The sequence below is a fragment of the Artemia franciscana genome, chromosome 14, assembly GCF_032884065.1.
Source record: "Artemia franciscana chromosome 14, ASM3288406v1, whole genome shotgun sequence".
Lineage (NCBI taxonomy): Eukaryota > Metazoa > Arthropoda > Branchiopoda > Anostraca > Artemiidae > Artemia > Artemia franciscana.
Window position 1 is genome coordinate 5,968,964 of NC_088876.1, and position 20,239 is coordinate 5,989,202.

Sequence of the window (20,239 nt, forward strand, 5' to 3'; positions counted from 1 at the left end):
TAGATCTAAATGGGTCCAGGTTGTCCAGCAAAGCCGTAGCCTATTGCTGTCTGTGATTTTGCTTAATACTATGTACTTTACAAAAGAAATTCACTTTTCCCAGTGTATTTATTGAAATTTATACATTACAGAACAATGGACATTAGAAAGTATATGAAGGTTGTGCCAGGAAATTCTAGTCAGAAAACAGACCAGTCACAAGAAAATGACAGTACAATACAAGGAAATGAAGGTGAACCAGTTAGAGAGGTTAACAGCTCTCAGAATAGAACCAGTGAATCAGTTAGTGAAGATTGTGACTCTGCTGAATCAGATACTGAAAGTAATGACACTGGGGATGAAGCCAGTGATCATGAAGAAATGACAGACGAAAGTGAAGATGATAATTGTGAACTGGTAACCATAACCAAACGGAGAATCTCTACAAAGAAACCATCTAAGTCTGGGAAAATACAGAAATTCAGTGTAAAATGGATGGAAGAAAAAGACCTGCAGGGCTGGCTCCAAAGGTATGCAAGAGACAAAACAAAACCTTGGTGCAGGTTCTGTGAAAGGACAATTACTGGGGGGCTATCTCATTTACGTAGACATGCAGTGACTGCAAGTCACATGTCTAAAGTTGATTCGATGAAGAATCAAGTGATTATCGTTGACGGACAAGGCAAAGACCTTGTTTTGTCCGGAGCAGCGAAAGAAAGAGAGATAATAAGCCGACAGGTGACAGCTTTAGAGTTGGCTATGTCAGCCTGGGTAGCCTCGAACTCGAAGGAGATGAGCATGATGGATAGCTTACCAGCACTACTGCAGAAGTTCATACCTGATTCGTCAGTAGTGAAACGTCTTGCATGCGGAAGGACAAAAACAACGGGGCTAATTAAAAACGTGATTGCCCCGTATGCTATCAGCCAGCTTAGCTCAAGATTGCAAGAGTCAGTATATTCCCTAATGGCTGACGAAAGTACTGACAGGTGTGGTACCAAGTACCTTGTAATAATTGTACGATATTACAATGGCACAACTTGCGAAGTCAAGGAAGATTTCCTGGCTATCCCAGAAGTCGAGGATACAACAGCACTAGGCCTGAAAAACCTGATCTACAAGACTTTAAGCGAAAAGAAAATATCACTTGAAAAGTGTATTGGTTTTGCATCTGATAATGCAAGTGTGATGCTTGGGAGGAACAACGGTCTTGCAGCCCTCATAAAGAGAGATATTCCATGACTTGCTGTTTTTGGGTGTATCTGTCACAGCTTTGCTCTGTGCTCTGCTTCCGCTTGTGAGAAATTGCCAACAGAGATCGTCAGATTCAGCAATGACATATACACCTACGTTTCGAATAGCGCGAAACGTCTACGCGAGTTCAAAGAATTTCAAAAGTTTTGTGAAATAGCCGAGCATGCACTGCTATACCCGTCCGCTACTCGCTGGCTTGGATTCGAGGCCGTCTCACAGAGACTGGTGGAACAGTGGACTGCCCTGACACTATTTTTCACTGAACCTGCGATTGCAGGTCGTGATCAAACGGCTGTGAAACTTTATGCAGCTCTGACTGATCCTGAAGTCAAACTCTACTACCTGTTTCTCAACTATGTTCTGCCTATTGTGAACCGGTTGAATGTCGAATTCCAGAGCACAGAAGTAAAAGTTCACAAGCTTTTAAGAAGTGTGGGGGACACTCTTACCGAACTGGCAAGGAATTATATCAAAGATGAGCTTTTGGCCATTCGTTCTGTCTTTGAAATAGATTTCTCAGACCCCAGAAACTTCAGAACTATGGAGACAGAAATGCATTTTGGAGCTGAGTTCGAGCTCTTCACAATTGATCAGATAGACAGTCGTAAACTTCAAGAGAGGCAGCTAGCTACGGCAAAGAAGCATTGCCTTGCATTTTACATCAAGTTGTGTTCTGAAATAAAGCGACGAGTGAACAGTGAAGACCCCTTGCTTCGAATGCTTGACTGGCTGTCGCCAGAAACTGCGTTGTCTGGTTCGGTTCCTTCTATAATCCCTCTTTACCGCATGTTCAGGGACTGTTTCAGTGGTTTGGTGAATGTTGAAGTCCTAAACAGAGAGTGGAGGAGGCTACCACTACTGAAGAAAGACTTGAAAGAAGGGAAAATGCCAGTTCTGCAGTTCTGGAACTTGGTATCCACCCTCAAGGATGGAGTTGGAGATCCCGCTTTTACCGATCTACCCATATTCATGAAGGGTATTATGTCTCTGCCTCACAGCAGCGCTTCGGCCGAACGTCAGTTTTCGACATTAAAGCTGATTCGGACACCACTCCGAAATAGATTACTGCCAGAAACGATTTCTGATATGATGCACGTGAAACGAGAAGTTCCGAATCCAGAAACATGGTATGTTCCTGCACAACTGATCAGGAGCGCAAAGACATGTAAGCCCTGATCAGCCAAGTAGGACGTCTTGTTTCGTGGCACCTTAATTTGTCTGTGATTGTAGAGAGATTGTAGAATACCTGAAGAAAACGAAAAAGGCAGAAATGAAGTAATTTAATATTGTTGTGTATAGGACTTCCGAATCTGTGACTGATTTATCCGTGTTTGATAACCATTCTGAGCCTGTAAGTGATTGGAAACAGTTTGCTTGCTCTTTTTTAATTGTAGAATTACAGCTTCGTAGAAAAGTTTCATCAGAAAGGGGAGCTTGAAGCCTTCAAACTTTCCGTACATTTTGTGCTTCCTTATGGTAGGTTTTCAAAGAACGGTTCTCTGACCAATAGGACACGAAACTCCGTCTTCGCTTAACAACTTTGAAGCCTTCAAACTCTCATTATAAAGAAAAATCTATTGCAAAAGTTTTGTTATACCAACAAAAAGAAGCCAGATTAACGCTCCAGCAATTCACTGGCTCAAAATGGTTAACAAAAGCCGATAATTTTAGTCTCGAAGTCGAAAGTCCTATACCTCCTAATGTTAAATATTTATGTTATGCTCCTGTGATGATGGTGTAGCGATGATGCAATCTCTATACTAGTTACTTAAATAACTGAAAGATCTCTGTATTTTGTTAATTCCATACCTGAAATAAAAATGTTGCAATCTAAATTCTAGGGCACTATCAGCTACACAATTGTCCTAGCCCTCTGAACAAGAAACGAACCTTTCTGCAACTGGCACTATCAGCAAGTGCCACTGTTCTGAAGAATTCGATATATGTAAATCTGATAGTGCCCAAAACGTGTGTATCCTTATCTATAGGAGGGTTTTCGCGAGATCTCGGAATCACTTTCCGGCGAGCGAAGCGCATCGCGAAAACTGTGGGAAAGCGATTCCTGGAATCACTTTCCACTTTCCCGCTGGACTGATCGCGAAAACACATGGAAAGCTGATATCCCCGAGAAAATATTGAATTACAAACTATTTCGAATAAATATGGTTTACTTAACGGTTCTTTGATTCTCATACATACCACCGAAGTCACCCCAATACCGCTTGCCATTTTTCTTTATTTATTAGTGATACTTGCACTGTTTTCTTTCAACAAATTTGAAATTCCCGCCAAAAATTTAACTTTCCGCGGAGCTTTCCACTAACCTCGTGGAATCACTTTCCCGGAAAGCTGCTTCGGTTTCCAACGCGCGAAAACTGATGTGGAAAGCTCGGCAACTTTTCGAAGCAGCGCGAAAACCACTGGAAAGTGATTCCGACTTTGCTTTCCAACTCGCGAAAACCCTCCTTATGTTAGGCTCGCCTTATTCAAGTATGCGACTGGCACAATTTTTTTTTTTTTTTTTTTTTATGTGCATTTTCGTGTGATGCATTTCTTTTTATTTTTTGTTGCCATGGCCCTCGGGCTGCTTAGCAATTAATAAATCTTAATCTTATTAGCTGAATAGCTTATCATTTCCAAGCAAATACTTTCCAAGACTGTTTGTAGGTGGACAAGATAAACCGGTCTCGAACACAGACACAAAAAAAATCATCTTGCTATGAGGTAAACCAAAGAGATAAATATCGGGTCGAATATGCGAATATGGTCGAAATTTTTTGGAAAGTAGTACTTTTTTTCTAAAGTAGTACTTTTTGGTGGTACTGATTAGTACCATTTATTTTGTTGAAGTGGCAACCCTGCATTTGAGCATTTATGCTGAAACTTAAAATCTAAAAGCATGAACAAGTCAGAAACAGAGAGATTTGATAAATTTTTGGAGTCTGCTGGTTCTTATAGACGAAAAATACCAGAAGAAAATGATACTCACTGTCGGATTATATCAATTTGTGTAAATTATCTCAACTATGTTTTCTAGTTTAGCCCAGGCTGGATAAGCACAAGTCTAGCTTATTAATTTACATCAGGCCGAAATGTATTAATGAAGATTGCAAAGGTTCAGTTAATGCTTCTCAGACAAAACATTCAATAAGTTAATATTATAAGGTAAAAATTAGCTGGAACAAACAGAAAGATACCATTTGGTTCTCGACTCAATGCTCCATCTGAATAAACATAGGCTATGGATAAATATGTGCCAAGTTATTTTTATGAAGGAAATGTTTTAGGTCTAGGCTAATAACAAAAGACCAATTACCATTCAGGGTAAAATTCTAGCTTAGCTACTTTTTGTTATCTTGTAAAGGGGTTAAGAAATGAAATTTTCAGTGATGTAGGCTACCCAGGGCCAAAAAATATACTGAAAAATGAAATTTTTTTGAATATTGGCTGGATAAGCACAAGTCTAGCTTATTAATTTACATCAGGCTGAAATGTATTAATGAAGATTGCAAAGGTTCAGTTAATGCTTCTCAGACAAAACATTCAATAAGTTAATATTATAAGGTAAAATTTAGCTGGAACAAACAGAAAGATACCATTTGGTTCTCCACTCAATGCTCCATCTGAATAAACATAGGCTATGGATAAATATATGCCAAGTTATTTTTATGAAGGAAATCTTTTAGGTCTAGGCTAATAACAAAAGACCAATTACCATTCAGGGTAAAATTCTAGCTTAGCTACTTTTTGCTATCTTGTAAAGGGGTTCAAAAACGAAATTTTCAGTGATGTACCCAGGGCCAAAAAATATACTGATAAATGAATTTTTTTTGAATATTAACTCTATTGTAATTTCTAAGTCTAAAAAATTTGCCAACTTGACATGTCTATAGCTATTGGAGTTTTAACAAAACAGCATTGTACCTTAATTTTCAGTTATTGGTTTCTTTGTCTCAAGCTTTATGCCTTAAAAGGCTTCCTGTTTTTGAGTAGAATTTCAAGCCATAACAATGTTTTTTTTTTCTAAATTTGGAAAGTGTTTTTTGTAAATCTTTAAAGCTTTTATATCAATAAATTGGGATTGAGCAAAGTTGTAAAGCTGAAAACACTTTTGTTGTACTTCATTTAAGCAGATGATCTATTTTTCATGGTTTTGCTTTTGCAGCATAAAGATTTCTAAATGTCATAAAAGATCCAGACCCTCTAGAGAGAGGCGTTGAGATAGGTATTTCAAAATACCTCCTCAGGACATAGTTTAGTCTGCAAATCTATCTATGGAAGTTTCACTTTCCAAACCTAACCCCTTTCAATGATAGCAAAAAGTAGCTAAACTAGAATTTTACCCCATTCAGTTTACCAACCAACACAAATGGTAAATAACATGTATACATAATTCCAGCACTGACTTAGAGACAAGGTGAGCACACTAGGCTCAGTTAGCGTACTTGAGCTTAAGGCCTTTTTTGTGCTCTTTTAAAATATACTAATTGTTTGCACCATCTCCTGAAAATCTCATATATAGCCCTAACTGATATGTTTCTCTATTTTGCCTTTGTTGAGGCTTTGTGAATAAGTAGCCTATCAATTTGCATAAATTTGGTATTGGAGGCAAAATGTATTTTCAAAATCTACATTAAGAAAATTTGTTATTTTTACAATGAAATTGTATACAAAATACTTTTTTCAATTAAAAATTCCCTCAGACAAGGTATTTTTCAAGTTTAATGTGAACCTGAAGTGACATGTAAGGTATTCTGTACATAGGGCAAAAGGACACTTCTCTTTGGCATTCCAGAAAAATAGAGATGGGGTTTTCAAGTGCCCCTATTCTGCTACAACATGACTCAATGAGAGTATAGTCACAAAGTCCCTTCCTTTTATAGTCCTTCTTGGCAAAATGTTCATCAACTATTTGGTATCACAACTTCAAAATGTGGGATGTTTTTGACAAGCATTTGGAAAGAAAAAATTATTTTTAAAATTTGTGATTTATGAAATAAATATTAAGCAATAAAAGTTATTTTTTATAATCAGAAGATAATCAGCTTTTTGTTAATCTATATATATAAAAATAAGTTGTCTGTCTGTGGATCTGTGGATCAGGTGATGTCATGTTTCTGTGTCGGCTGACGTCATGAAATTAGTTGTCGTCATTTTTGCTTTGACGGTGACGTCATTCAAGTTATATAAGACATATGTTCACGTAGAAATCTATTAATGTTTAAGTTTACAATGACTGATGAAGATGCTCAAAGAGTCTATGCCAAAAAACTTGCTGCTGATAGTTCCTCGGCACGCTTTCTTTTCTGACTTTCTCTATAAATGATGACCGGGACACAAGGAATATAAATGACGCCCGGGACACTCAAAGAGAAATCAGAGACTGGGACACCGGGACACAAATGACAACCGGGACACAGGGAATATAAATGACAACCAGGACACAGGGACATAACTACAAAGGGGATGCCAGGGTGCACAGGGGGATATATAAATGACGATGGCGACTCAGGGAATGGTCGATTAGCAATCACCATCAACAAAGCTCAAGGGCAATCATTAGAATCATGAGGTATAGATCTGAATACGGATTGTTTTCCCATTGACCATTATATGTTGCATGTTCAAGAGTCGGTAAACCTGACAATCTATTTATATGCACAGACAATGGGACAGCAAAGAATGTTGTATATTCGCAAGTTTTACATAGTTAAAAACATATATATATATATATATATATATATATATATATATATCTATCTATCTATCTATATTCACAGGTGGGACATAGGGACACAACTACAATGGCGCGTAACTAATATGGCGCGTAACGACTTACGCGCGCGGGGGGGCTTGGGGGGGGGGTGCGAAGCGCCCCCACCAACTAGTATTTAAATAAAATTGAAACACTGAAAGGATACATACATCAAAACAGTATAATTGATATTTTTAAAAGAGGTTCCTATTGGAAAGTCAATAAATTAGTTATTTCAAGTGTTTGATCTCATTGATATATGCAATTCTTCTCAGTTCCTATTTTTTAACAAGGTGAGGGTCGGAACTCTGCGAAATATTGCTCAATTGCATACTGATTTTTTACCATTTTTGGATGAAATCCTGATTCTAAAGCTATTTTTCTTTCTTAGCTATTTCATTAGTGAATTAACTGAAAAATATACCCAGAATATAACTGGGGTGGCCCAGTGTGACAAGGATGCTGATGAGCAAAATCTTGGGGGGGGGGGGGGGGTTAATGTGAAAAAGATGCCTATAATTGACCAAATGGACAAATTTGTTCTAAAAAAAAGAAAAAAAAGCAGGATAAGAAGGTACCAGAAAAATCTGGGGTCCCTCCTGGATCCATCAGTGGGGTTTTATAATGTTCCGTTTGAGTAGGCCTAATGGTAGACTAATATTAATTTCTGTTCTATAAGCAAATTAGTCCTATTCATACTGTTATATTATGGAAAGCCTTTGAGTTTCATTAAGTAGCTTATCAAAAAGAGTAGGTTAGTCTAGTGACCCATAAGCAATTATTTATCCTAGGACAAAAGCATTTGGTTTATTAAAAACCTCCCCATCCATATTTTCACTGAATTTCCAAAATATCCATTTCAACTGGTTAAACTAGGGATTTATTGGCACATTTTGTCTCATTTTTACTTTCTGAACAGAAATGCAAAACAAATGTCCACATTTCAAGACATGAAAAGATGTTGTTGATAACAAGATGTGAGGATTTGAATTTTACATAATTTTTTCCCTAATAGAGCAACTCATCAGAGAAGGTAGAGAAGAATAGGGTAAAGGCACCAATGATTCAACAGCACAATTTTGGAACCACTGTCAAAATTTTCCTTCAAGACAGGATAACTCTGCTTATTCATGACTTGGAACACCATCTATTGAAGCCTTAGTTATGTTTTTACAATGCAAAACGTGGACACTATATCATATACACCCAGATAAGAAAAGAATGTTAAGTTCAATCAGTTTCCTGTTTTCAACAAAAAATGAGCTCCTAACAATTTTTTTAGCTATGTAATGTTCAAACTGTCATTACTTGTTTTTTTTTTGGCAAAAAAAGTTGGGATCAGCACCAATGTATCAAGATACATCTGATCTTCTCTAAGATGTAGCCATATTGGCTTTTTCTTGATAAAATTAAGTTAAAATGACAGCTAATATTATATTGACAAAACTATGTTCTGACTGTTGAAAATTCTTGTTTGATGTAATGGAATACCAGACCAACTAAAAATGTTCTTTCAGCCCAATTCAAATGTAGATATTTGACTTCAATTATGAGATATTGTTAGGGTATCTTGTTGCAACCTTGTCAAAATGTTCGAAAGACAACAATGGGCTGTGTCAAAATATAGGTAACTCTGTAGTTTTCTTTCAAAATTATTCCAAGCTGTAAAATACAAAATATTCTCTCTGAACCCTTCCCTAATTTGCGTGGAATTCTTATCCCACCCAAAATGCTAATGAAATATGTTAAACTCCTTGGTGTCACAAACTTCTAATAATCTTAAGTAGGACATGCATATTTCAAGAGCTCTAGAATTTCCAGACAAAGGATAGTCAAAACTATTTTTTTTTTAAATTGGATTAATCTGGTAGATTAACTTTGAAATGGCCTAATGTTGACAACACTGTAACTGTGAACAACTACGAAATCTTTGCTGGACCATTTAAAACTGAGAGAAATTGGGCCATTCAAGATAGTGTTTACAAAGAGACCTATATCACATTATTATATCACACATTATCTTATAGAGACATATGGCACACAATTACACGCCATATGATGCAATTTTGTCTCTATACTTGAGGCAATTTTTTCAGATTTTTGCTTCCACTATCTCAATAATATTTTATATATTTACATATCAAAAGAGGTGGAAGAGAAACAAAGAAGTAAAATAAAAGAATTAGCATGATGAATCCACCAGGATCTGCCCACAAGTATTTCGACAAGTGTTGAATTGGATTTGGACTTCCGTCAAAAACAGGTAACTTTTTTGTTGAGTCAAATTTGGAGGTGAAAATGCTCCAATTTAAAAAAAAATGGAGTTTTGTACCCTTTTCTGATAAAACTTGAAACTTCTGATCAGACAGTGAAATTTGTAGATATTTTTTCTACACACTGAAACTAAGTCTTCTGGATTAGAAAAAGTGGTTTTTCACAAACACTGTCAAATCATTGGTACCATAGAATATTCCTTTACTTTCAGTTAAGTCAGATACTATTTAGAACAAGTGCTCATGCTGTTATGATTGGCTCTGAACTTTGGAGCCTTAATAACATTTTAAGTGACCTTATCTGTTCCATGGAAGTAATTTTTTAGGATAATTTTTTCCTTTTGTTTGTGGACTGCTTCTGTAATCCGTTTATGTTACTTGGTGTTCCCTCTTTGGAACAATGGGTGTTGAATTTTTTTCACAAATTAGAAAGTAACATTTAAGCAAACTATAAAAATACTAAAAAGCATTTGTAATTCCTCTTGGAAGTATGTGGCTTGAATGATAGCTTGCTTGTGCTGCTTGGTGAAAGGCACAATAAAAGATTTGCATTGAGCAGTTGTGCCCTTCAGCCAGCAAGAAAGTGATCCTGTTGCCTGTTTGACTATAGTAATAATTTTTGGATTCGTCCTTCCTCTTTAGCTCACAGTAGAAACTTAATCTTGCTTACTTAAAAACTTAATATTTTAAAATGTCCAGAGTTTTACAAGTCAAAAGGAAAATCTCCTCCATGGCCGCTGAAATATCAGGATGGCTTCACATGGTGTGGTATTGTCTTAAACAAACAATGGAAAGTATTAGGGTGCAATACTTGTAAATGTTCAACTTTCACAGATTATTTATGCATAGATTATTAACAGTATTCTATACTTTAAACAAATGACAAGTGTTGTTGGTTATATCTGGGATTGCACTTTTTGTAAACTAAGTACCCCCTTGAAAGATACTGCTGCTGCACTAAAGTCATATGCCTAAGTCATTAGTCAGTTTGAATGGAGCAGTTAAATTGTTTTCAAGACCACACTGCCTTTTTATGATGAAACAAATCAGAGTTTCAATAGGGATAAGTCCTTTTACTAGACAGTGAAAAACAAATACAAAAGCTCTGGATATTTCAAAGACATGGTGTGTCTTTATAATCAGCAGAAATACTAAAGCATTATAAATAACACAAATAATATTTATACAGAAGAAAATATAACAACTTCCAGGCTACAGAATGTTACTGGTCCATTGGCTTGGAAGGCTCATTAACTGAGTTCATTCAAAGTCTTGAGTTCCTTAATCTTGCTGGTGTAAGTTTTTGTCGAATTCTTAATAAAGTTGGTACAATCTACTTCTTCCTGTAATGGTAGACGAAATGTTGCTGAATTTATGGTTATGAAATTTCCTTGGTCTATCACCCCCATATATACAACATTGTTTTTTTTCAAGACTGCACTGCCTTTCTATGACAAAACAAATAAGAGTTTCAACTAGGATAATGTTTATTGGCATATCAAAACACTGTCTTCACAATTTCCTCATTATTTTCTTTTTTTGTATGATGGAAAGGTATACCTGTTTTTTGCATTATTTTTTTGAAATTGTGACGATTCCACAGTAACATAACACAACCACACTTATAAAATCCACAAAGGCACAATAATTATGGAGTAGTATTTTTACAAACTAATCACAGTATTTTGCCAAGAATGTTCAAAGTCACTGTTTCCCGATGTTTGGGGGCATATATCACAAAAAATAAAATTCACATACGTAAAATTTAAATAAAAACAAACATAAAATTGTGAATGCCACAATAATTTGGTAAGCCAATCATCATATCTGTTAAAATGTGTAAACTCACTGCTTCTCCATGTCTAGTGGCATATACCATGAAAAAAGTATCAAAATTGTGAGAAAGTCTCTGATAATACTCATTGTTTTTCTTACAATTCACATGTTTTTCAAATTTTGGTTTACCCTAAAATAAATGTCTTCATATTGATCTGTGTGTCAGTATTAAAGGTGATTTTTTTTTTCATGCATTACTGAAGCACTAAGGACTTCAAACCTAAGTAGACCTATAGACTCCTTACCATTCAAAATGTAACAAATACAAAGTAGAGACAATAGGGAAACACTTTTCAAGACAGTGGAAGTCAGTTCTGTGGATATTTCGGCCCTGTGTCCAAGGGCCGTCTTCAGCACAATACAAGAATAAGAGAGAAACTATATATATATATATATATATATATATATATATATATATATATATATATATATATATATATATATATATATATTATATATATATATATATATATATATATATATATATATATATATATATATATATATATATATATATATATATATATATATATATATATATATATATAAATGAACTTTCATCAAATTGTGAGAATTAAAACTAAATAATTAAAAAACACTTTTTAAAACTTTTTTTAAAAATAGCCCTAGCATCCTTACTTCAACGAATTTCAACTAGGACTGGGAAAAGAATGAAATGAGAATATAAGCTCATTCAAACTAAAGAGAAAAAAATGATTAGATGCAATTTCTTAAAGCTAATCTTGCTTGTTTAGCAGCCTGTCTCAAAGGCCTTTTCGTAGTTGGTTCAGTACTATTATAAATCGGTTTAGTAAAATATTTTGTTAGATCATTTTTAATTAAATTTGAGTAAAGAATTTTTGTGAGTATTCCCCTAAGTCCCTGTTCAAAGAAATATTATTATTTATTTTGAGATTAATTTCGATTGATTCTCGAACCACCTGTTTTATTCCCAAATCATTACTGATGAGTGAAGAGTTTTCAAAAAGTATCATGTGGGACGGATTATTAAATATATGCCAACCTAAAGCAGAATCAAAGGAGTTGTTGGAACTATTTGAAATTAAGGCCTTGTCCATGTCATTTCTATGCTGTTGTAAGCGTTTGTCTAGATTCTGATGGGTCCTGCCGACATAGTAATTTCCACAATCACAAGGTATTTGATAGACCCCTCTTTGGCGAGTAACTGGGGTCTTATCTTTACCCGAATTTAAGAAATTGATGATTTTAAAATTATTAGTAAAAACTACATACAGATTATTTTTTTTTGTGCAAATATTTTTTAATTTTCTTGTGATCTTTGGGATATACGGAAGATAGACAATATTTGAGGGCTTATCAGTAGCCTAACATTGTGAAGTATCTTCTTCGATTTTACAAGAATGTCTTTTTATTCTACGGTTAATTACTTTATTGACAAAAGGAATGGGGTATCCATTACCAAAAAGAATATCTCCGATAAAGTTTATTTCTGCATTTATATATGAATCGGGGCAAATATTCAGGGCACGACGGCCCTTGGACATTGGGCCGAAATATCCACAGAACTGATTTCCACTGTCTTGAAAATATTTCCCCTATTGTCTCTACTTTGTATTTGTTTGTTATGGAAAGGCAGTGTGGTCTTCGTCGCTATTTTCAAAATGTCAAGACTTGTAAACATCTGTAAAATACTCTTATACTGACAGGGATGGAGGTTCAATCTTTGGCTGTTGAATAAAATGCCTAAGTTGTTTTCTTTATAGAAATTCTACTATATAGAGCTTCTTTCTGCTTAAACCCATGCATTTCTTGAAGGACCATAGACAGTAAAAAAAAGATCTGATTTTTAAGGTGGGTAAGTGGAAACTTACTTGCCCATATATTTCTTTAGAAATTAAGAAAAGTTGGGAATTCATCTTTTAATGACATATAAGTCAACATGGAGATATGTAGTTTTTGGTAGTAGTGTGCATTTATTTAAAAACAAAAGAAATGTGGGTGAAAATCAGTAGATTTTCAAAGAAAATCAGTACTTTAACGCAAATTCTCATGCTGCCCCCACTCTCCCCTAATGGTTGGACTTCAGTTGGCACATGTCACATCTAGATAATTCTTATCGGTTTATGTTTGATAATGACACTTTGAACTATTAATCTTGTCAACTAGACCGGCTTAGTAATCATAAGCCACTTTTCTTCTTCTTTTTTTATGGGGAGAGGGGGAGAAAAGAGATATTGTTTTTGTGTTACATTTAAGCTATAGACATTATTATTTCATTGGTTAAATCCCTCAGTTAAATACGGAGCACAATTATTATATTTGGGTTTGAGTTTTTTTTTCTGTGTGGATTTAGGTCTGCATACCTTGCAAAAATTAAGGTTGGCCAGTAGAGATTTAATACCAGGTCGGCCAGTAGAGAATGTAATAACACCAATAACAATTTTGCATCTAAAAATCAGAATATTGAATCTGTATTCCAATTTTTACTACCGTTTCATGTTTCAATCTTTTTGAATATGTAAACAAAACCATAAAGGATAATCAAAGGGGATTGTTTTGATGTGTGATAACTTTCTAAATTTAAAAAAGAATCTAATTTGAGTAGTCTCTACAAATTTTATTCACTTCGTAATTTACTTTTTTCAGTCAATACACTACATAAATAAATAATTTACAACAACGAGAAGAAGACTTTGCCGTCTTTTTTTAGTGACCACAAATTTGCTAAAGAATTATGTCACTGATTTGCACCTTATTGATTTGTTAATGAAGAAAAAAGAAGTAATTTCAAAATGTCTCATTACATAATATCATGCTCTTTTAACTGTATTCTCTATTATGGTTGAGTGGACCCCTTAAAGCTTCTGGGCCTTAAATTTGAGAGCCCCGGTTTCAAACGAATATTTTTGTATATTAAGGTCCCTCTAGCCCAGGGATTTAGGGGTTTAATTTTCAAACTGGTCAGAGACAATAATTTTGGCCTATTCTTATGGCTTCCAACATGCTTTGGTCATCTTAAAAATAAAAATAAAATAAATCTGATGTCCACTTGGTCCAGGGAACAATTTTTGCAAGTTTCAATCCGACAAAACACATCCAAGATAAAACTGACTATCTTTTTTCTGCTATAAACCTATCTGTGAGCAATGGGGACTATGTATAGTCCTATGCTATGCATGGGTCATGTCACCCCTAGATAAATTTCATTGGATATTTTTGCTGTTCTGAGAAAAAAGAATACCTGTCAATTTTACCGAGGCCCTTTGGGACTGCAGGGGTCCCGAGGAGCAAGAAAGGCTTGAGAAGGGGGCTGGTAACTCTTGAATCACTTTTGCCTACCTAAGAAGGACATACAACTTTCAATTTTTGATCAAATGAGCCTCATTCCAAGCTCTCAAAACGCCTTTGTTTAATACAAAGTTAGCTGCTGAAAAAAGTGATACATAGTAGACACCTTGTTCTTTATTAAGTCGATTAAATTTGACTAAAAAAAATGATTAAATTTGATTAAATGATTAAAATGATTAAATGATTAAATTTGACTAAAAAAAATTATTTAAAAACTAAAATAATTAAATTGACTTTGACCAAAAAAAGAACTCAAACTAGGTACCAAGTCTTACCTTATCAAGAATGCTCGCAGTTAAAACAAATATCGAACATAGAAGCAAAGCTGTGTCCATGATTTTCGTTTGAAGGATTTTTACGGGGATTGGGGGTACAAAAAATTTACAAAACTCATCGAAAATTTGTTTATGTGCATTTTCGTTACTTTTTTATTGGTTAGACCAAAATTTTGGGGAGGGGAGGGGTTATATCCCCCTCTATACAGCCTTGCATAGGAAAAATTATCAATGTTGCTATCCTTTTAATGCAACAAAGTAAACAATGAGTCTGCTTTTAAACCAGAAAACAGGTGTAATGTAATTAGGTGAAGGCAGACTTCTGATCCTAAAGTAGCTGTGAATTAGTTTACTGTATTTATGCAGAAAAATGTGTTTGTATATTATATTAGTATAATGCAATTATGATAACAAACTACGGTAGTCGTGGTAAATCAGTGGCTTTATCCATGGATTAAATAAAAAGTTTTTTCAACTGAAAGCAATTTTTTTAACTGAAAGTAAGGAGCAACTTTAAAACTAAGTAAGGAGCAATATTAAAACGGTGAAAAATTATTCCATATATTTTTACTGATTTTATGAATCCAATGAGCCCCCTCCGAAGTTAATACGATCATCCTTTCCATATATACCTTATATATCCCCAAGGCATAACTTACAACCCTTGCCCTGAAGGCTGTGGAATAGTTGTCATCCTCAAAGATACAACGTCTGGACATTTCAATTTCGTTGAACAAAATGGCTATCTCAAAATTTTGATTAAATGTGTTTGGGGATATTGTGGGCGTGGGAGGGGGGTTGGTTAACCTCTAGTCACTTTTGGCTATTCAAAAGGCCACTGACTCTTTCAATTTCCAATTGAATGGGCTGTTTTTGAGGTTCTTATGGCAACAAATGGCCATCTCAAAATTTCTATTTGATGCATTTCGGGATAATACGATGTGTGGAGAGGTATCCGCCCTCTGATTTAAAAATACCCTCTCTCTGATTAAAAATATACTTACCCTCTATCCAAACATCAATATAATTTCTTACTTGGTATGACGACTTTGAAATGAACGTTGAAATCAAACGTGCACTTCCCCTTTATGAAGTGGTGTCCGGTTTTTAGTCTCTAAATTATAATCTGGAAGAGAATACAACGAGAAAGAGTGTTCCTGACTCAAAAAACTTTCCCATATACCAATAAAACTAATTATTCCTTGAGAATCAGAGAGAAATTGCAGCACATCCTCATAAAAAGTAGTAAGATGACGATTCCAGGCACATAAGCGCGACGAATCAGCTTCCCCAGGGGTTTTCACTACGGATTTCGAATTTAAGCACTGTTCTTAACTGTTAAAAGTCTTACTTGGTTCATACATGGTTCAAGATCTATGGCTTTTGGTGCCGACAAAACCTCTTCTAGACTAAAAGGTCAGCTCATTAAATAATCTAGTATAGACGCAGTAAGAGTAAATTAAATAAAAACAGGAGCTAAGAGCTCGTATGGCACCTGTGACGAGGCAAGAAGAGCTAAGAGCAAAGAGCTCATATGGTATGAGTTCTAACAAAATTTTAAGAATCAATAGATTGATTTACAAGAAAAATCAGAGGCTTTATGCCGGTCAAGATTTAAAATAATAGCTCTAAGTCACGATGCCCTTCTAAATATCAAAATTCATTAAGATCCGATCACCCACTCATAAATTATAAATACCTCATTTTTTCTAATTTTTCCTCTCTCTTTAGCCCCCCAGATGGTCGAACCTGGGAAAACGACTTTATCAAGTCAATTTGTGCAGCTCCCTGACACGCCTACCAATTTTCATCGTCCAATGTCACAGGATCTGGTAGGAATTTAAAATTAGAGCTTTAAAGCACAAGATCCTTCTAAATATCAAATTTCATTAAGATCTGGTCACCCTTTCGTAAGTTACAAATACCTTATTTTTCCAAATTACCCTCCCCCCTAACTCCAAAGAGAGCAGATTCGGTCCGGTTATGTCAGTTACATATCTTAGACAGCCTTTTATTCTTCCCATTGTGCTTTAAAGCTCTAATTTGAAATTCCGACCATTTCCAGTGACATTGGGGGGAGTTGGAAGGGGAAACCGGAATTTTTGGAAAACGTGAAAATTGGGGTATTTTTATCTTACGAATAGGTGATCCGATCTTAATGAAATTTGATATTTAGAAGGAATTCATGTCTCAGAGCTCTTATTTCAAATCCCGACCAGATCTTTTGACATTGGGGGGAGTTGGAGGGGGAAATCTTGGAAAACGCTTGGAATGGAGGAATCGGGATGAAGCTTGGTGGATAGAATAAGCAAATGTCCTTGATACGTGATTGACGTAACCGTACTGGATTCGCTCTCTTTTGGGGAGTTGGGTGGGGGTCAGTGATTTGGCGAGTTTGGTGCTTCTGGACGTGCTAGGACGATGAAAATTGGTAGGCGTGTCAGGGAGCTGCACAAATTGACTTGATAAAGTCGTTTTCCCAGATTGGACCATCTGGGAGGCTAAAGGGAGAGGAAAAATTAGAAAAAATGAGGTATTTATAACTTACGAGTGGGTGATCGGATCTTAATGAATTTTGATATTTAGAAGGACATCGTGACTCAGAACTCTTATTTTAAATCCTGACCGGTATTAAGCCTCTGATTTTCCTTTTAAATCATTCTATTGAGCTTATACCATATGAGCTCTTGTTGTCCCCAAGGGACCTTGTTTTCCGCGCAGACGGTTCACCGTGCGAATTTACTAGTATGTGGCCGCAGTCAGTCCTTACATTTTTGACACCGAACCGATCTCTTGCGGCATTTAGCAAATCACGATCGATTTGTTGCAAATCACGAATCACAACGACGTCGCTTTGTAAGGGATGCCGACACAAAGATGCCCGAACCAGCTGGTTTAAACTTCAGTAAGAAAACTTTTTGGTCAACTTCTTTGCTAGCAAATCGCACTAATAGCCTACTGGGGCAACTTTGTCACTAGCAGTATGAGGCCCATTCAATCTAAACCGAAAAAAAACTTGATAATTCGTCAGAAGACATACCAGTAACACCCATCTGTGCCGATAGGACATTGAGAAAAGTCGTAAAAAAGGCTTTTGAAATCGACCTATAATTCTCGGGAAAACGCTCAAGTTCATCGTTGAACTTGAACCGATTGGGGTGGAAACGCTCAACCCCAATCGGTGGTACTGTTGATATTTCGATAATAGCCCTGTAAGTTGCTTATACTAGTCTTTTGTTTTGTTCTACATAAGTTTTTTTCAGAATCAATTTTACCATTTGGGAGATGAAAAGGTGAAAGTTCGAAAGCGCGTTGACTCATTTGGATTTTGAAGCCAAAGTTTGTCTACATCCCACTGTTGATGGATACTGTGTCCACATTATTCGCAATGCACACCTTCAAGCTATGGCTTTTGCTCAGTTTAAGTTTCACCAGTCATAATGTTATTACCTTAGATTAAGCAACTGCTTTCCTGATAAAATTTGATATGCTACCGAGGAAAAGAAGTTGTTTCTACGAAAAAACTGAATTTTACAGTTCTAGGGAAAGAACAAATGTTTTTCTCAGATGTTATACTAACGATTTTTTTTCAAAGGGCTGAAATTGCAGTTCTGTAGAACAAACAGATGTTTTTTTATACTAAAAGCTGGATTATACTGTTTTACCGAAAAAAAGACGGTTTTCTCATACACTGACTTATACTCATTTTACACTGACAACTTTTTATAGCACTTGGTATTAACCAAGTGAAAAATAGCGATCGCAAATTCTGTCTGTCTGTCTGTCCCGGTTTTGCTACTTCAGGCACTTCCAGGTAAGCTAGGACGATAAAATTTGGCAGGCGTATCAGGGACCGGACCAGATTAAATTAGATATAGTCGTTTTCGTGATTTGAGCATCTGGGGGGGGGGGTCGGTTAATTCTGAAAAATAGAAAAAATGAAGTATTTTTAACTTACGAACGGGTGATGGGATCTTAATTAAATTTGATGTTTGAAAGGATATCGTGTCTCAGAGCTCTCATTTTAAATACCGACCAGATCCGGTGACATTGGGGGGAGTTGGGGGGGGGGAACCTAAAATCCTGGAAAACGCTTAGAATGGAGGGATCGGGATGAAACTTGGTGGGAAAAATAAGCAGAAGTCCTAGATACGTTATTGACATAACCGGAACGGATCTGCTCTGTTTGGGGGAGTTGGGGAGGGGGATAATTCTGAAAATCAGAAAAAATGAGGTATTTTTAACTCATGAAGGAGTGATCGGATCTTAATGAAATTTGATTTTGGTAAGGATATCGTGTCTCAGAGATCTTATTTTAAATCCCGACTGGATCTGGTGACATTGGGGGGGGGGGACCTAAAATCTTCGAAAAAGTTTAGAGTGGAGGGATCGGGATGAAACTTGATGGTAAAAATAATCACAAGTCCTAGATACTTGATTCAAATAACCGGAACGGATCCGCTCTCTTTGGGGGAGTTGGGGGAAGAGGGTTAATTCTGAAAACCTAAAAAAATGAGGTATTTTTAACTTACGAAGGAGTGCTCGGATCTTAATGAGATTTGATGTTTAGAAGGATATCGTGTTTCAGTGCTCTTATATTAAATACCGACCGGATCCGGTGAAGGAGAAGCTGGGGGGGGTGGAACCTAAAATCTTGGAAAACGCTTAGAGTGGAGGGATTGGGATGAAATTTGGTGGGAAAAATAAGCACAAGTCCTAGATACGGGATTGACATAACCGGAACGGATTTGATCTCTTTGGGGGACTTAGGGGGAGGGTCAATTCTAAAAGGTATTTTTGACTTACGAAAGAGTTATCTTATCTTAATAAAATTTCATATTTAGAGGGACCTCGAAACTCAGATCTCTTATTTTAAATCCCGACCGGATCCTGTGTAATTAGGGGGGACCCCTATGTTGGCTTCTAGCGGCTTGGTGAGTGAGCGGCTGCACTTATGTCGGGTGGCTGTAGTCAGCTGTTAGTAGTAGTGGCAGCAGCAGTCGTTTTTAGGTTTTGCACTTTCTTTTAATCTAAGCAAATATTTTATTCTAAACAAATGCTCTCATGTTATTTATATTTTTTAATAGTTTATAATACTCCCTCGACCATACCTGGAAAAAGGGTTTACTTGCTAATTACAGTACTCAAGAATATTAGTCAAGTAATGTACACGGCATCATAGCACATCTGTTTATTCAGGGCAACTGGTGAATTTATTACTTGCTAAAACTGTTATATTAGGGGAAAAGTTAATAAAATAGATGGAAAAAACCCGAGGACAAACCTTGGCTATATACTCCATTACTTCCAATTATATAGTCCAAATATAATTACCAGCTACAACCCTGCCCAACTTAGGTAAGACTCTGCCAAAATTTTGTGAATTATGAGAAAAATATACGAAACAATAGTAAAAATAAAAATTTTGAGTTCTGTGTGTGTGTGATAGGGGGGGGGAGGGGGGGCAGTCTTGATCATTCAGTTACGAAGCCCAGAATAAAAATGCCCATCAACATCATCACAACATGAGTCTCTAC

General features: G+C 35.9%; 1 protein-coding gene across 9 annotated transcripts in view; it reads left to right on the forward strand.

Moving 5' to 3' along the window:
- Positions 1-20,239, forward strand: part of LOC136035226 (uncharacterized) — a 74,209-nt gene that overhangs the window by 15,654 nt on the left and 38,316 nt on the right. For 4 of the 9 annotated variants that reach the window (XR_010619367.1, XM_065716845.1, XM_065716850.1 and 1 more), the window contains exons 1-2: positions 4,118-4,243; positions 9,136-9,251. The exons of 1 other annotated variant lie outside the window; for it this stretch is intronic. The gene's annotated coding sequence lies outside the window, so the exon portion shown is untranslated. Of the gene's footprint in view, positions 1-4,110; positions 4,244-9,135; positions 9,252-20,239 lie in introns of those variants that run through there. 4 more of the 9 variants (XM_065716847.1, XM_065716846.1, XM_065716848.1 and 1 more) reach the window with 3 other exon arrangements.